This window comes from Nematolebias whitei, chromosome 1 (genome assembly GCF_014905685.2).
Source record: "Nematolebias whitei isolate Nwh7 chromosome 1, NemWhi1, whole genome shotgun sequence".
Taxonomy (NCBI): Eukaryota; Metazoa; Chordata; class Actinopteri; order Cyprinodontiformes; family Rivulidae; genus Nematolebias; species Nematolebias whitei.
The window spans coordinates 62,625,448-62,642,487 of NC_056498.1; the positions used below are offsets into that span (position 1 = coordinate 62,625,448).

Consider the following 17,040-nt stretch of genomic DNA (forward strand, 5'->3'; position numbering starts at 1 on the left):
ATATATATATATATATATATATATATGTATATGTATATACACATACATACATACATACATACATACATCATACACACATACATACAGGAATACACAAACATATATGCACATGTATGTGTGTATTACAATGGGAATTTCTCCTTAGTTTCATTCGTTTGATGATATGAAATGCTTTATATAGAGGACTCAATTTTCAAACTTATTAAACAACTAAATAAAATGGCTGATAGTGATAATATGTGTAAATTAGAAGAAAAAGAATGCCTGCACACAACCAAATCAAGAAAGATGTTTTGAGAGTTGTTCTTATGCAATTGCAATTTTCATTTTTTTTGCACAAGGAAATGAAATGATGTCTGATATGGTTGAAACGAAAGATAAGAAAGACCTGGTTAATAATTTTCATATGACATGACATTATGCTGTAAAAAAAGCCCATTGAATCATTTATTAACACACAAAAGCAAGCTCTTCATGGTGTTGCAGCTCCTCTGAAAGTAATTATATTTTATCATCCTGAGACATTGTAAATCCATCATCATGATTGTTCTGGTGGGAAATTTATACTGAACAGACGTCTCCTTACTGTCACTTTCACTACCTCTGTAAAAGTTGTAAAACAGGAATTGTATGAATGAATTACAATAATGTTCATTTCTGGTTTCTGCATCCACCGCACATGTAGAATCACACTGAGCTAATGATTAAAATGTCTCCATGTTAATTTCAGTTAAAGGCTAAGAATTCCTTGAAGGAATGCATTTAGATAATGTTTTATTACATATATTTGATATTTTTAGACCAAGAGTTTTTAACTAAGATCATATTATAAAGAGGAATTACATTATTAGAGCCATTTTGGTCAAACTTTTAAAAATAACTTTATGCACAGTTTGCCAAAGCTTGCATGATCTTGTATCTCACGTGGTCTGATAGAACTTGGAATATTTTTTGTCAATGACTATCAGCTACTGTCACACCAAATTCTACCACAACATCAGTTAAAATTGCTGAGGTATAGCCATTTTTGTGTAGGCTAAGGTTGGTCAGCAGTCTGGGCCATCTTGACTTTGGTTAAATCCCAAAGTTATTCAGTAGTAGAACTCCTTTCTGCATTTTTTTTTTTTTTTTTAATCTAGCCAGTTGTTCGTGAGATATTTTGCAAAACAAACAAACAAGGTTGACATCAAGAGTCAAAAAGGGGTCTCTGCAGGCAAATTCGGAAGGCGTATCTGGGCGCTCATATCTGATTGGACTATAGGAAAGTGGGCGTATCTGGGCGGTCATATCTGATTGGACGATAGGAAAATGGGCGTTTCTGGCCAGCCGGATCTGATTGGACGATAGAAAAATGGGCGTGTCTGGACGGCCACATCTGATTAGACGATAGAAAAATGGGCGTGTCTGGACGGCCACATCTGATTGGACGATAGAAAAAAAAGGCTGAACGATAGAAAAAAAAAAGGCTGAACGATAAAATGCCGTAACCACAGACACATGATGTCTAAAAACAAGGCGTTATTGGCAGATTGTGTTAACCACAGGCATATTATGTCTATGGTGTTAACCGGTTCGACATTAGCGGCGTCTCGGTTCGACATCGCTCCAGTATACTGCCGCGGCGTCTCCATAACTTCTTTTTTCGACTCTCTTAACACCGAACTTCCGGTTACATTTCAAAATAAGAGCAACATAACTGGGTAGTGGGGAGAGCTAAATGTTAGGGTTTTTTTTAATACCTAGCCATAACATTAAAAAAACAAATTCCATTTTGGTTGTTGAAAAATGTGAACAAAGTTACAATCGATTCATAAAGAAAGAAAAATATTAATGATACTTAAACTGGCCTTGGGACAAAGGATGTTTCCTTTAACGTCACATTTTCTTGTTCAACCTGCAGTCACTACAGATGAGTGATTGTCAGTTTCTGTAAGATTTCTGCACCTGGAGCAGGTATTTCTGTTTACTGGTTAACTTCCTCAGCTGTCTCACATTTTAAAGGTCAACCCTACTCCATGTTTCAGTAGAAAACCAGCACATTTAGGAGTCAGTACATAACCAGACTTTTGGCCCTCACACCTATACCCAGTTGCTCATGCTGCATGATGAGATCAGATTTATCCATATTTTAGAAATTACATTTAGCTTAGTCGACAAAACAATACAAATGAAGACCGTCTTAAAAAAACTCTTGGTTTTGCAGTAAGCAGCCTGATTTCAAACTGACATCTTGGCCAAAGGTAAAATAAAAATCTTTGTGTTCTCAGAAAAGTTGTTTCAGGACCTCCAATAAACTTATGTACACATCAAAGCACACAAGACAGATTCAGGAATTCTCTTTGTTTTCCAGATTTCACATTTGTTATTACCTTAAAACATACTCAGACAACATTTGATGCATCATTGAATTTTTTTTTATTGTGTTTATTGGGACATCCATTTTTAGAAGTCATCATAGCATCTGTTGGAAACACAGAACATAGTACAGTTAGGGTGTTGCTAGTTGTTACTTAATCCTGGATTGGATTTTAAAGTTAATTTTGATATTTTTTTCACAAGAAAAAAAAAGTTGATTTCCTAAAGTTTAACTATAAATGAAGGAATTTGTGCATTCAGTTAATTGAAAATTAAGTAATTTCTCTAACATCCAACCCATTTTAGCCACTGAGCCATACCAAACACCCATAATCTATTCTTGAATGAATTATTGACTATTATTGACAAATTACAGACTTTTTATTGAATAAGTTATTACTCATTATTGAGTAATGAAAGTCAACATCAGATGTTGGTCAACATTGTTGGGCAACATCTTGGGGTCTTCTAGAGTCAGTCTGAAGTGAGAGAGGTCCCTGACATGGCAGAAAGACATAGATATAATTAACAGCTTTTATTTATTTATTTTTCAGCTAATAACAACTTTTATTTATTTTTTTCATATTTTTCAGTTATACACAGCTTTTAAATATTTATTTTTCAAGTATTAAGAACTTTTATTTTCAGCTTTTATTTTGAAAAGGAGCCGAGTGGAGGCTCACTTTACCTCAGTGCGTTACGACAACAACGAGAGAACGGTCGAAACTATCGTGACCTACAATAAACGTACTTCAATAAAATGCATAAGTGAAAACATAACATACTTTATAAGTACAATAAACCATATTTCTTTGTCAAATATCGCAAAGAAACGTTACCTCATCAATGACTCGTGACTTTGAGGGTTACCCACAGCCAATCAGTGTTCGCCGCCGACAAACGCCTATTAAATACTGTTAGCCAATCAGTGTTCGCCGCCCATAAACGCCTATTCGCCAGAAACGCCCACTTTTGGTCTGCAGAGACCCCCTTCTCTCAAGAGTTCAGGGTTTGAGCAAAGGTATACTACGCACTGAGATGAGTTTCTTTGTTGGGGACAATGCTCATCTATCACCACACCGCAGTTTAGCTCAATATCTGTATAATAAGCTGAGCTAGTTCAATTGGCTGTAGCAGCCATCTTGAAATGATTTGAGTCCAAAAGATAAACAATTTTAGATGTACACTCACTGAATACTTTCCTAAAATTTCTATTAAAACTGTTCAGTGGTGTCTGCTTTCCGATGAGCAAAAGGTAACCACTGGAATTAGCGATAAGCACCTTTGCTTGCAGCCTCTCCTCCAAGGGGTCCGGGAGTTTACTTCAGCGCCATGGTATTACCAGCAGCTGTCTAAAATAACCTCATTAAGGCTGCGGCGAGGTGATTCATCCAGAATATTAACGACCTTAAATCCGTGAGTCACACCCTGATCTCACTCTGTACCTCGATCCTTCAAGCAGCCGGGATGGATCTTCTGGTCCAGAGAAACTCGCGTTGTGGCCGCTCACCTCTCACTTTAGCGTTGCAATTGTTAACCGTTCTGGTAATCTTTAGGGCCCTGGAAACGGGCTCAAGGATGTTGTTTATCAGCTAGGAAACCTTTACAAGAACCTCCTATTATTGGTGTTGATAAATGAACCAAGCTTTACCATGTATTTAATTGATAAGAATGAAATAATAGTCCAGATTTATACATTTTGCTTTGCTTTTAATCAATAATTTGCGCAGGGGTACAGCAACAGGCACAATTTTATAATGATTTAATTTTTCATGAGTACATAGGATACACTTCCTTCCCTAACAAGGTGGTGACTACTATCTGTGAAACTCTAAACCTCAAGAGCCCTTGAGGGTTTTTACAGATACTTCCTTCACAGAGACCTTTCACAACTCAAGCCAGAAGATATTTTCTCTCAACTCCCTCATGAACCAGAAACACCTTCGAGCAAATCTTACCAGTAACCAATTTAGTACTCCCAAATTTATTCTGTATGCTGTTCTTCCAATCTGATGAAATAATTTAATTAGAGCAGAGTAAGAATGAGGTCGTCCGCTTACCATGATTTAGGTATGCCCCTTAGTGGGACACTGGTGGGGGTAAGGGCAAATCTCCTGTTCCCTAGGGGAGGGATACAGGCCAACCTCTGAAGCAAGTGCAACTATTTCCAAATTAGAAGATCAGAGTTTGGACGGGCCCAGGTCATGCATTTTTAGAAGTAGGAATCTCATCCAGTTTGACGAAAGAAAACTTACATCCAATCCCATGTCAGTGAAGAAAAGAGTTAATTTCCATCATCATCTCAAAACTGGTAAAATCCAATCTTCTTTTTGGGCTCCTTCTGATCCTGATGGGCTGCTCCTTGCCTGTAATTCTCTCTGCTCAGCTCCTCAGCTCAACTCCGACTTGCATTGACCAAGCTTTGTTCTGGTCAGTCTGTATTTAAAGACTCATTCATCCCTCCTCCTCTTAAGGAGGGGTTATGGAAAATTACATCATCTCTTTTCCAGTAACTTCTGTGCTGTTTTGCACCTCAACCGGTTTAGACCAGATTTCTGGGACTTTCCAAAACTTGTTTTGCTCAAAGATGAGTCATCATGAGATGAGTCGTGTTTAAACCTTGTGACTTCTGGTACTTTCCAGAACTTGTTTTTCTGTTACATGAGGCCTCTTTACTTTTACCATTTCACACAATCATACAAAGGATTATACAATGTCTTAAAGATTACTACTTCTATCAGTTGATTATGTGTTGATTATTTAGTAAAACAGTTTGGTTACACATTATTAAAACAGTAAAACTTTGGTTACACATTATTAAAACAGTAAAACTTTGGTTACACATTATCATTCTTAGCTGTTGCTGAGGAGAACTTTTGATCAGGCTTCATTTTTCTTTAAAGCTGGTGGCCTGTTCATGTATCACCACTACAGACACCTGGTTTATTGACAGTGGTTCATGAGATATTTTGCCAACAGACTGAAATTTACCAGCAAAGTTTTAAATACAGATGTTGTGCAACCAGTTAATGCTCAGTGTAAATGTTGGGGATCAGGTGGCATCAAATCAAGTTTAGCTCATTGTCTGTAAAATTGACTACGTTATAACCATTTTTTGTGTTTGCTTAAACTCTTTTTGCTGTGTAAGCTATTCAACTGCAGATGTGCATTTGATTACTAATTTTAAACGTTTTGTTAGAATCTGTTCAGCGATTTGTGAGCTATTTTGGTATATAAAGTTAGAGACTGACACGGTTCTGTTTTCTGTTTTCCTGCACCTCTGTTTTCCGTGTCATCATCCGCAGATGATCCTTATTCTAATCACCTAGGTTCTCCTCACTCTGTCTCATTAATGTCAGTATTTAGACTGTGTGTTTTCACTCTTTTGGTATCCGGTCTTTATCCTTCCACGGTGTTATGGTCTGTGTCTGCTCCACCTTCCCTGTCATCTTTAAAGTAACTTTTGCTGCCCTGTCAGCATTTTGTTCTGTTCAATAAATTATTATTTCACGATTGAGTCCTCCTGTTGTCCTGCGTGTGGGTTCGAACTTTAAACTGCAGATCATAACAGAAAGCCCGGATCACAGAGAACCCAGCAGGAAAATGAACATTTTTGAATGGCTCGCCCGTGAGGTGGACAAAACTACCCAGTGGGACAAGGAGAAACGGGAGCAAGAGGAGGCGAAGCCCGTCATCCAATGGGGCGGCTTTCAGCTGGAGGAGTCCAGACCAGCCTGGAGACAAAACCCTCGCAGCCGTGAAGTGGAAGTCCTCCCATCTCCGCACCTGGTAGAGGAAGAGAGGCAGACGTCCTAGTTCTATGGAACACATCTGGCCATTAAGCCTGTGCACTGCTCTCCACTGCCATGTTCCTCCATACCTGGAGGGTGCCATCACCATCAGATGCAGAGCTGCTGTCTCCAGCATCAAATGCAGAGCTGCTGGGCCAATCCACCAACGCAGAGCTCTGGGCCCATCCATCGACACAGAGCTGCTGGGCCCATCTGCCGATGCAGAGCTGCAGGGCACATGCACAGACGCTGACATCATATCCTGCTCCTGAGGTCCTCATCATCGCTCCTTCAGAGATCCTCACTCCAGAGGCTCTCGCTCAACCTGCGGGTCCAGCCACAGCAACGTCTCCTGCCTTCCCTAAGGAAGCCACATCTTCTCATCTGATGACGCAGACGAGCCGGCCTCATCCAATGCAGACAGAAGCCGCAATGCAGACAGACACAGCAACACTCTCAGAAGTCTTTGCACTTGCTGCGGCACCTGAAATGGCTTCCACACCACCAAAACTGGCTCCCACACCAGCTCCAAAGCTGTGTTTCACACCAGCTAAAGACTTTGAGGTCTCTCTGCCAGCGGCTGCTCTTGGGGCCTCTCTGCCGGCTGTCGCTCCATGGGCCTCCACTCTGAGTACTGCCCCCTTGGGTCCCAAGCCTCTTCTGGCTCCCAAGCCACTTCTGGGCCCCAAGCCTCCTGCAGCTCCTGAGTGTCCCATACCTCTCAAGGGTCCCACACCGCATGAAGCTTCCAAGGTGTTTCCCACACTGCATGCAGCTTCTCAGGTGGTCTCTACTCTTGCTCCAGGGTCATCGGCTTCATCACCTCTCTCCAGCCTGACTCGAGGAAGGTCTAGGCATACACCACCCATAAGAAGCAATGGACGATCCCCTGACCGGCCACTTGTAAACCTGCCTCACCCTGGATGGTCCCCTGGCCATCCACCTGAACTCTTGAGCATGAGTGTTCTTTCCCCTTTTTCAGTTTTCCCAGGTTCCTACCTGTTGGTGTTTCTTTTTTTCTCATGCTTGGGAGTTTTTCTTCTTGTGCCCTGCATCATCTCCTCCCCCTTCCCTCCCTAGTTATGTGGGGGGCCTGCTTTGGGGGTGTCAGGTGCCACCGGGGGGGGGGGGGGGGGGGGTGTTATGACACGGTTCTGTTTTCTGTTTTCCTGCACCTCTGTTTTCCATGTCATCATCCACAGATGATCCTTATTCTAATCACCCCAGGTGCTCCTCACTCTGTCTCATTAATGTCAGTATTTAGACTGTGTGTTTTCACTCTTTTGGTATCTGGTCTTTATCCTTCCAAGGTGTTATGGTCTGTGTCTGCTCCACCTTCCCTGTCATCTTTAAAGTAAGTTTGGCTGCCCCGTCAGCATTTTGTTTTGTTCAGTAAATTATTATTTATTTTCACTATTGAGTCCTCCTGTTTTCCTGCGTGTGGGTTAGAACCTTAAACTGCAGATCATGACAGAGACCAACAAACCAGCCACTAGGGAGCACAAGCCAGTTTATCTATTGTGCCAGTCCCAAGCTCAAGTAAATGCTGTGGGTTGTGTCAGGAAGGGCATCCGACGTAAAACACTTTTGCCAAAACAAATATGCAAGTTCCATCAGTCGGGTTAACAATGACTGTCACCCAGTGCTTAATTTGAGCTGGATCCTGCTGGAACAAGATCCGGGAACTCTCTCATTTTGATCGGTTACATTCCGGCAAGTTTTTGTTCAGATCCGGCAACTCAAATCTCAGCTCCTAAAAGTTCAAAGTCATCACACATTTTTATTTTGATTATTTAAAAATCCAAAGAGAGGAGACATTGCCCAGTCTTTGGAGTGGATATTATGACTGCAGCAGGTGCACCAGCTCATGCATACTGCATGCTCCTGCCCAGCAGAGATGCAGACGGCATGTCCCACAGGGGTGAAGTGTCATCATCCATATGGCAAGCCAAGTGACCCATTAATAGTCAGATATGTGGTAAAAGTGGCTATTAATGGGCCACTTGGCTTGCCATACTTTACGCATAGCAGTGTCTCCAGACATCTCTACAGAGCATGCATAACTGCTGATGTGAACTCATACATGTTTCAGACATAATAAATAAAAAAGCTTGCAGTAAAAAAATACAACAAGAGAAATGTTTGATGTGTATTATTCAAATTAATCACATATCAAAACAACTGCGCTAATTTGTCAAAAATAACAACTATCAAAATGTCAAAAAGACAGTCCAATTTACTTACATAAAATAAATGGATGGATTGTTCTTAGCTGGACAACCGAGAAGGGAGTCATAATTGAGGTTGGAGCAGCAGGAGCAACAGAGTGCAGGAATGAAATCAGCGGAGAAGTGTTTGGCTAATAAAGAAATGGTGGTGGTGGGGGGGTGGGGGGCAGAGGGTAGGACGCTTGACAGAATCGGATCTGCTCTATTCACACAAAACCTGTTATTGCTCTCTAAAATAGTAATTGAATCAAGTGTTTACAAATATATGTAAGCATAGATGTTTAACAACCCGTTAAAATAGGCTACACCAAAATGAAGTAAATAGCATCTACTTTATTGAAAAAGTTAAGGGAGAGGAGGACTCACAAGCTCCCTCCATTGATCCTGCACTGAGAACTCCTTGGGAAAAATGAAAAAATAAAATAAAAATAAAAAGACAAATAATCCAGAGAGGAGTGGATGTATGTTGTCTGTCTGAGATCAGAGTTTCAGTGGTGCACTGGTCTGTAACTAGCTGTCACTGATTGGATTTGTGACAGCTTGTAAATTATATAAAACACATGACTTGAATGATGAAAAAAATCTAATAAAATATATTTTAAAAAAAAGGACAGTTCAGACAAAATGTATAACAGGAAAAAAACAAGAAAACCTTTACTATAAACAGCTGTGAATGAACTATGAAATGTTTAGTCTTATGAAGAAAAAAACAAAAAGATGAGCAAATTTGAAATGGCTGAAGGTCACCTGCTTAGGGCCTGTAATATGACAATTTTTAGAGAAAACTAACCAGTTTCTTTGCTACCTTACAGAAAAGATAAGACGATGGTCCAAGGACCAAGACAGATGAACAGATGCCAGATTAGTAATCATGACACGTGACATGTTCCTGATTCATACTGATCCAGTGAAAGTCTGATGTTTCGTTGTATATGTTTCACCATGATGTTGATAGAACAAGAAATGGAGTAGGGCTGGTCCTGAGGGAGGAGTTGGCAAAGAATGTAGTAGAGGTGAAAAGAGTGCCAGATATAGTGATGCATCTGAAGGTAGAAGTAGATGATCTAATGCAAATGTTGTCATTGGTTATGATCCACAGGTTGGTTGTGACATAGAGAAGAAAGGGATTTTTTTTGAAGGATCTGGATGAAGTGATAGATAGTATTCACAGGGAGGAGTGAGTGGTGATTGGAGCAGAACTGAATGGACATGTTGATGAAGGAAACAGAGAAAATGAGGAAGTGGTGGGTAGATTTGGTGTCAAGGAAAGAAACCAGGAAGGACAGATGGTGGTGGATTGTGCCAAAAGAATTTGAAATGGCTGTAGTCAACGCTTTTTTCCAAAAGAGGGTGGAACACAGGAACATCCACTTTTAGAAGAGTGGAGGCAGGATATAAGAGTAGAGGCAGGAGTATGCAGGTAAACTACATTCTGCATGAAGGCACAGACCCAGCTGCTGAATGAACGGGTGAGACAGACCAATTTTACTATTGAGGCCTTGAAGGCCAAAGAAGAGCACATTAAACAACAACTAACAACATGCCTAGATCAGACCACACTTCAGCAAGTGATGGACTGTACAGATCAGGCACGCTTAGCACAGCATGTCAAGTCCAAGACTCGACAACAAAACAAGTTTAACTTACTGATAACTCGTCAACACCATCACTATTCCAATAACAACACATTCAGTGGAAGACAACACTCCGGTAGACAGTTACATGACAGGGAGACAGAAAAGTGGGTGAAGAATTTATTTCACAGACAGCTCACCCAGCCGGAAACAGAGATTCTTGCCAGGGGACTGAACTTTGCAGTTGCACCAAGAAGAATTCCTCTGGTGGAGATTATCACAGCCGCAACAACAAAATTAAAGAGTGTGAGGCAGAACAGGTCAGAATCAAAGTTTCAGCCTGCCTCAGCAATGCCAAACCACCACCTTCCAACATCAGTAGAGAGGAGAGGGATGCAATCACCACTCTTTGCAAGGACAAAAACATCATCATTCTCCCAGCAGACAAAGGAAGGTGCACAGTGATTTTGAACCAGAAAGACTATCATGAGAAAATTATGACACTCCTTAGTGACTTAACCACTTATGAACCACTGAAAAGAGATCCAGGAAGTGGTTACAAGAAGAAGTTGATAGATTGCCTGAAAATTTTTGGAGCAGGACAAGGCTATTGAGAGATGAGTAAAGGAGGTCATCTTTGTGAACAGAAACCGTCCATCATTAAACAGGGGTGGAGGCCTCTGTGTTCAACTCTCCCCTTCTTACAATGATGTTATTGCTAGTATCACTCAGCTCCCTGTGAATAGTAAACAGCCATCAGGGTTCTAATTATCCATCGTTAGGCTGATGGTCCTCCTTGATCATGTGAGCAGCTGGTTTTGGCTGTCAACAGCAAACTGGTTGATCCACTACGAGAAGGTGCTATTTATAAGACTGAGCTGAATACTGAGGAAGTCTTTCGGATGAAAGACGAAACATTTCTACAATTTTTTTTGTTTGTTTTGTTTTTTTGAATGTCCAGAGGACCAGATTTAACTTTTTTGGAAGTGAGGAGATTGTGATAGAAAGATGCAAGGAGTACTTTGAGGAGCTAATGAATGAAGAGAATGAAAGAGAAAGATGAGTAGAGGTCATAGAAACTGTGGACCAGGAAGTGGGGAAGATTAGTGAGGGTGAAGTTTGGAAATCTCTGAAAGGAATGAAGAAGGGGAAGGCAATAGAACCTGATGGCATACCAGTAGAGGTTTGGAAATATCTTGGAGAGATAGCAGTGAGGTTTTTGACTCAAATATCCAATGGCATATTTAAGGGTGAGAAAGTACCTGAGGAATGGACAAAAAAATGCAACGAGAGAAATGTTGGAAAAGTTGGAAGTGCTGATGCCCATTTTTAAGAACAAGGGTGATGTACAGAGTTGAAGCAACTATAGGGGAAATAAGTTGATGAGTCACACAAAGAAGAGCTGGGAGGGAGTTGTGGAAGCTAGACTTAGACAAAAGGTGACCATTTGTGAGTAGCAGTATGGTTTCATGCAGAAAGAGCACCACTGATGCCATCTTTGCTTTGAGGATGTTGATGGAGAAGTACTGAGAGTCATAAAGAGCTCCATCTTCTATTTGTGGATTTAGAAAAAGCATATTATAGTGTGCTGAGGGAGGATATGTGGTATTGCATGAGGAACTCTGGAATGGCAGAGAAGTATGTTAGACAGGGGCAGCTGTGGCTGAGTGGTTAGAGCAGTCGTCCTCCAATGCGAGAGTTGGAGGTTTGATTCTACTAGCAGTCACATGCTGAAGTGTCCCTGGGCAAGACAATGAACCCCTCATTTCCTCTGATGTGTGTTCCATCGTGTGTATGAATGTGATTTAAAAGCGCTGATTAGTCTTTGTACATATCTAGTAGAGTAGAGTGCTGTATGAATGGGTATATGAGGGCAAAAATTGTGGTGTAAAGCACTTTGAGTATCTTGATAAGATAGATAGGCGCTATAAAAGTACAGTCCATTTACCATTTACTGGTACAGGACATGTATGAGGATAGCAGAACAGTAGTGAGATATGCTGCAGGAGTGGCAGATAGCTTCAAGGTGGAGGTTAGATTGCATCAAGGATTGGCCCTGAGCCCCTTCCTGTTTGCTCTGGTGATGGACAGACTATTATAGGAGGTCAGGCAGGAATCCTTGTGGACTATGAGACTATGATATTTATATATGACATTGTGATCGGTGGGGAGAACAGGGAACAGGGGGAAGAGAACTTGGAGAGGTGGAGGTATGCACTTGAAAGAAGAGGAATGAAAGTCAGCCAAAGTAAGACAGAGTCCATGTGTGTGAATGAGAGGGAGGCACGTGGAACAGTGAGGCTACAAGAAGCAGAGGTCACAAAGGTGCAGGACTTCAAGTACTTGGGATCCACTGTCTAGGAAAATGTGGAATGTGGTAAAGAGGTGAAAAAGAGAGTCCAGGCAGGATGGAGTGAATGCATAAAAGTTTCAGGAGTGATTTGTGATAAAAGGTGTCAGCAAAGATCAAAGGAAAAGTTTACAAGACAGTGGTGAGACCAGCTATGTTGTATGGTCTGGAGACAGTGGCACTGACAAAAAGACAGGAGACATTACTGGAAGTAGCAGCAATGATGATGAGGTTCTCATTATGATTGACAAGAATGGATACAATTAGGAATGAGATCATCAGAGGTACAAAACAAATTAAACAACTGGGAGATAAAGTTAGAGAGGCCAGACTGAGTTGGTTTGGACATGTCCAGAGGAGGGACAGTGGGTATATTGGTAGAATGGTGTTAGAAATGCAGCGGCCAGGAAAAAAACAAAGAGGAAGTCTAAAGAGGAGATACAGTACATGGATGCAGTTAGAGAGGATATGGAGGTAGATGGAGTGAGGATGCAGAGGACAGAGTGAGACGGAGGGGGATTGTTCACTGTGGCAACCCCTGAAGAGGGAAAAGCTGAAAGAAGAACAACTAGAACAACAAGATGAACAACAAGAACAAGAAGAAGAAGAATTGTAGAGATCAGCACACAAACACATGCAAAATAACTGATCTGCCATCGGTTTCAGCAGTGGGCAATAAACAACTCAGAAATAAACGAGAGCACACTTCGAAACATTATTCAAACTTCCTTCGCTGTTTTGACTTTGTGTATTGTTTGTTGGCGTACATATTCATGAATACATTTATTTGCATTTGTGTGAGTGGGGGGAGTGGGATGCTCCATTGCATGTGTTTTGTCTGCATGTTTTAAGAGCAAAAAAGTCAGGAGGTAAGTGAGTATTGTTGTGCGTGTGCCACCTTTTCAAATAAAAACCTTTGCCAGAATACTTAAGAGTGCATGCACACAAAAAAATACACGCAAAAGCAGACGTGGACTATAAGCAGGGGAGTGTATCAGTATTTCTTTCTAGACTTCCTGCCTGGTACTTTACAGTGTAGTCTGTATATGGAAGTCAATGCCTCAGCTCTAACTATCTGTTTTTAAAAACAATGCATGCATTGCCTTCAAAATGACGCAAATGAAACAATTAGCTCACTACCATTATACAGCAACAATGTGCATGCTGTGTCATGAATTCACATAAAGTTGTTTTGGAATATGGCGCAGATGAATGTTATTGAAGGCCTGTATTTGTTCTGAAACACAACTTGGTATATGCACTTTGATTTGTCAAGTAGTTGTTTGTTTAACCAGTTTCACACATAAAGAAGAATTTGTTTGAGGCTGATTCACATGAGATCATATTATTTCACACTCAGAAACACCAATCTGACTTCTGAAAAGGTAATCACATCTGCAGGAAGTCTCCTCTAAGCGCATGCAATTTCTCACACCGTTGTGCAGTGCATGCAAAAACAGCTAAATGGTATCACTCAAAGAAATGAATCAAGAAAAGCTCTTTAATGAGTTATTATTGTTGGAAGTCAGATCCAGAGAAAGTGAGAGCTGGCTGTGTGAAAGACTGTTATGATACACTGATGTCTTCAGACCGTTGCAAGAGAATCTCCGTTTTCCCGACATCTTCTTTTTCCTCCTCCTCACAGCAAGCTATCTCTGCTAATGACCTGAGGTCCTTCTCTGATTTGGCCTCAGCTATCCACAAGATTATGAATAATGTATTGAGTCTAAAATTGCATAAGTAATCCTCTGAAATCTCCTTATGTATCCTGACAGACCACGTTGTTTGCTCCAGTTGCCCTTCAGTTCTTTAAACAGAATATGTTGCTTGTGTAAAATAAATAATTTAAAAAAGCTTTAGCTACAGTAACTTGATTGATTATTGTGACCTCAGTGCTGGAGAAACATGATGCTTATGGGGACTTTTAATAGAGGTTTGTATCCTTTCTCAGTGCTTTAGAAACTCTGTAACACTGCTGACTCATGATTTCTTCCTCATTACAAATGAGAGCAAAGAAGACTGCGTTGCTAAGATCTTCTTGTATCCCTGTCGGCCTGCATCAACATAATAAATACTGAAATGTAACAGCAGAATATTTACATGTGATAATACTGTCTAGCCATTCTCATAAGTAACACATTTCTATCAACTTCATCAATCCAATGCAAATGCATCATAAACAAGAGAGGAGACAGATTCTTCAGAGTTCCAGTCTGGCTTTTGATTGAACTGCACCAAAGGATATGCATTATAATTTAAACACTTGTTTTCTAATAAAACACAAGCTGCTGTCGTGTTTATCTTCACCCATGTGCACCACCGTGCAATGACTCCACTTTGCATGTAGAATTTTTACTCACCATCTGCATTAATTTGAGGGTGACATTGCACCATTCATGCATTCGTATGCACAATATGAAATATGTGACACGTTTTGTCCCATCCATGAGGCTATATGTATATAGTCCTGCATGGTCTTACAGTGGAGGATAGGTTTTTGCTTCTGTGTGGTTTCTGTTGCAGTAAAATTTATCTCAACACTTCTCAGTACTTGTGTATTTAAAGCAGAGCCAGTCAGTTTTCAGAGCTCCACAGTCAAGAAGACATGCGCACCATCTTAATTCCAGCTGTCGCACAGAGCTATCCATATCTATCCTGGCTGCAGGCTACACCTGTGAAAGTTTGCTTTATGACTTTATTAGCTTTAAACATTTATCACGAAGCAATAGTTTCCATTATGGCAGAAAAGGTTTAAGAAGCTTCCCTCTCTGAAGTCTTCTGTGAGAGTGTGGGCTGTGAAATGGATTCTGGGGAGGAGTAAGTAAGTTTAAGGAGACTGAAATGAAAAACTTTTTTTTCCCTCTTTGCTTTATTTGGCCCTTTGTAGTATGAAATCAAGAAAACTTTGTAGGCATTCATTCTTATAACGTCCGCACTGTTGATGAGTTCAAAGAGAAATAAAGGGATGAGTTTGTGCATATATCAAATGAATAAAAAGTGAAACTGAACACAGGTGGCACCTTAAGAGCAAGTTTCTTATCTTTGCTTGGAGGAAGATTGGGTTTTAAAGGAACGACCCGCAGAAAACAGAGGGACAGAGAGAGGGAGGGGGTGGGTGGAGGCAACAGCTGAGACCAAATACAAGTGCAGCTCTGTATGTGATGCAGTACCCCAGAGCCCTCTAGATCAAACACACTATTAGTCATGATAGGTACAAATCCAGCTTTTACCAAAAGCATACGCAGCATACCACACCTTGCATGTAAATATACTTCCAAGAAGTTAAAATAATAGGTGTTTCCTATGATGAGGGTCATCATGCTGACGGTTTGCTACAGTCCAATACGCAATCATCTATGAGTAAGCCCTCATCAATATTCTACACTATCAAGCCCGGGCAAGTCACAACTACAGCAATCTTGATCATCGGCTTCTGCCTCACTAGGTAAGTGCTGCTTCGATGTCAGCAGCTGCAAAGATATGCATCATGTTAAGTAGATATTATTCAAAGTCAGATGACATCACCACTTATCTTCATCATTCAGTTGTGAAGAAAAGCATTTGCCACGTTCTAATTATTCATTAAATCTATAAATGCAGTTGTGCAGAAACGCCTGTTCCTTAATTGATGAAAATCTAATGCCTGCATAGATCCTATGCACTGACTGCAAATACTTCACCAGTGATCTGTTAAATTTCTGAAGCATTCCTTTTCCACTTTTATTTATAAGACTGAAGCACATTAATCCCACCACTGTTACTGCAATACCTGTGGTTATGTGTGCAACTCTAGAAATAATCATAAAAAAAAAAAAAAAAATACATGAAAGGAAGTCTTACCTTGAAAAACAAATCAGAGGTGAAATTGACAGTAAAGCACAGATCCCCTGTAGATCCAGCATTCATCCATGTATTCAGCTGGTGCCAGGGTACCAGTCGACTGCTGGAGCAGTTCTCGCAGGCTGCGTGAGTGCTGAAAGAGAGGCAGCCAGCGCAGTGACAGCTGGAGGAGTTGTGGCACATCCGGGCAAAGATTCAGGTTATCGGTATTGGAGAGGGGGGGAAAAGCAGACGGTCATTGTCTCCAAGCCTCACTGATACCCCCCCTCCTGCCTTCTACTCCATCCTCTCTACCCTCGTGTCCCTCATGCACCTTTATTCAAGCATCACTGACACTCGTTCGCTCTTGTACCTACACTCACCGGGAACAGGCTCTTACACACGCAGCGGAGATCTCCATCTCGTGGTGCTGCTGCTGCAATCCCTGTTCATTCGTGATTGTGTGTGTGTGTGTGTATGTGAGTGAGTGAAGGAAGGAAGGGCAGGGTGGGGGTGGGCTGGAGGTAGGATGGGTGGGTGGATGGTAGGAGGGAGGAGGACAAGCAGCAAGGGGTACTGTATGTAAGCTGCTGGGGAAAGTCCAGAGTTGGTGAGCTGCATTGTCAGCTAAGACCCCCACCCGAACCCCCTCAACTTGTCACCCACAGGCTGGCTCCCTTGACACTGAGCTGTTATATAATATGAAGGGCTTTGGGAGGAGGCAGAGAGGGAGGTGGGTGAAGGGGTGGGTGTGTGAGAAATAATAATGCATTGTGTTTTTAATTGGATGTCTTCTGCACTCCTGTTACTTTCATACATCTGACACATTGTTTATTAGAAGCAGTGGTGGTGTGTGTGTGTGTGTGTGTGTGTGTGTGTGTGTGTGTGTGTGTGTGTGTGTGTGTGTGTGTGTGTGTGTGTGG

General features: G+C 41.2%; 1 protein-coding gene across 1 annotated transcript in view; it reads right to left on the reverse strand.

Annotated features, from left to right (window-relative positions):
* insyn2ab (inhibitory synaptic factor 2Ab) overlaps positions 1-16,205 on the reverse strand; it is a 47,823-nt gene extending 31,618 nt beyond the window's left edge. Inside the window, exon 1 of the mRNA XM_037686398.1 lies at positions 16,139-16,205. The gene's annotated coding sequence lies outside the window, so the exon portion shown is untranslated. The remainder of the gene's footprint in view (positions 1-16,138) is intronic.
* Positions 16,206-17,040: the final 835 nt, after the last annotated feature.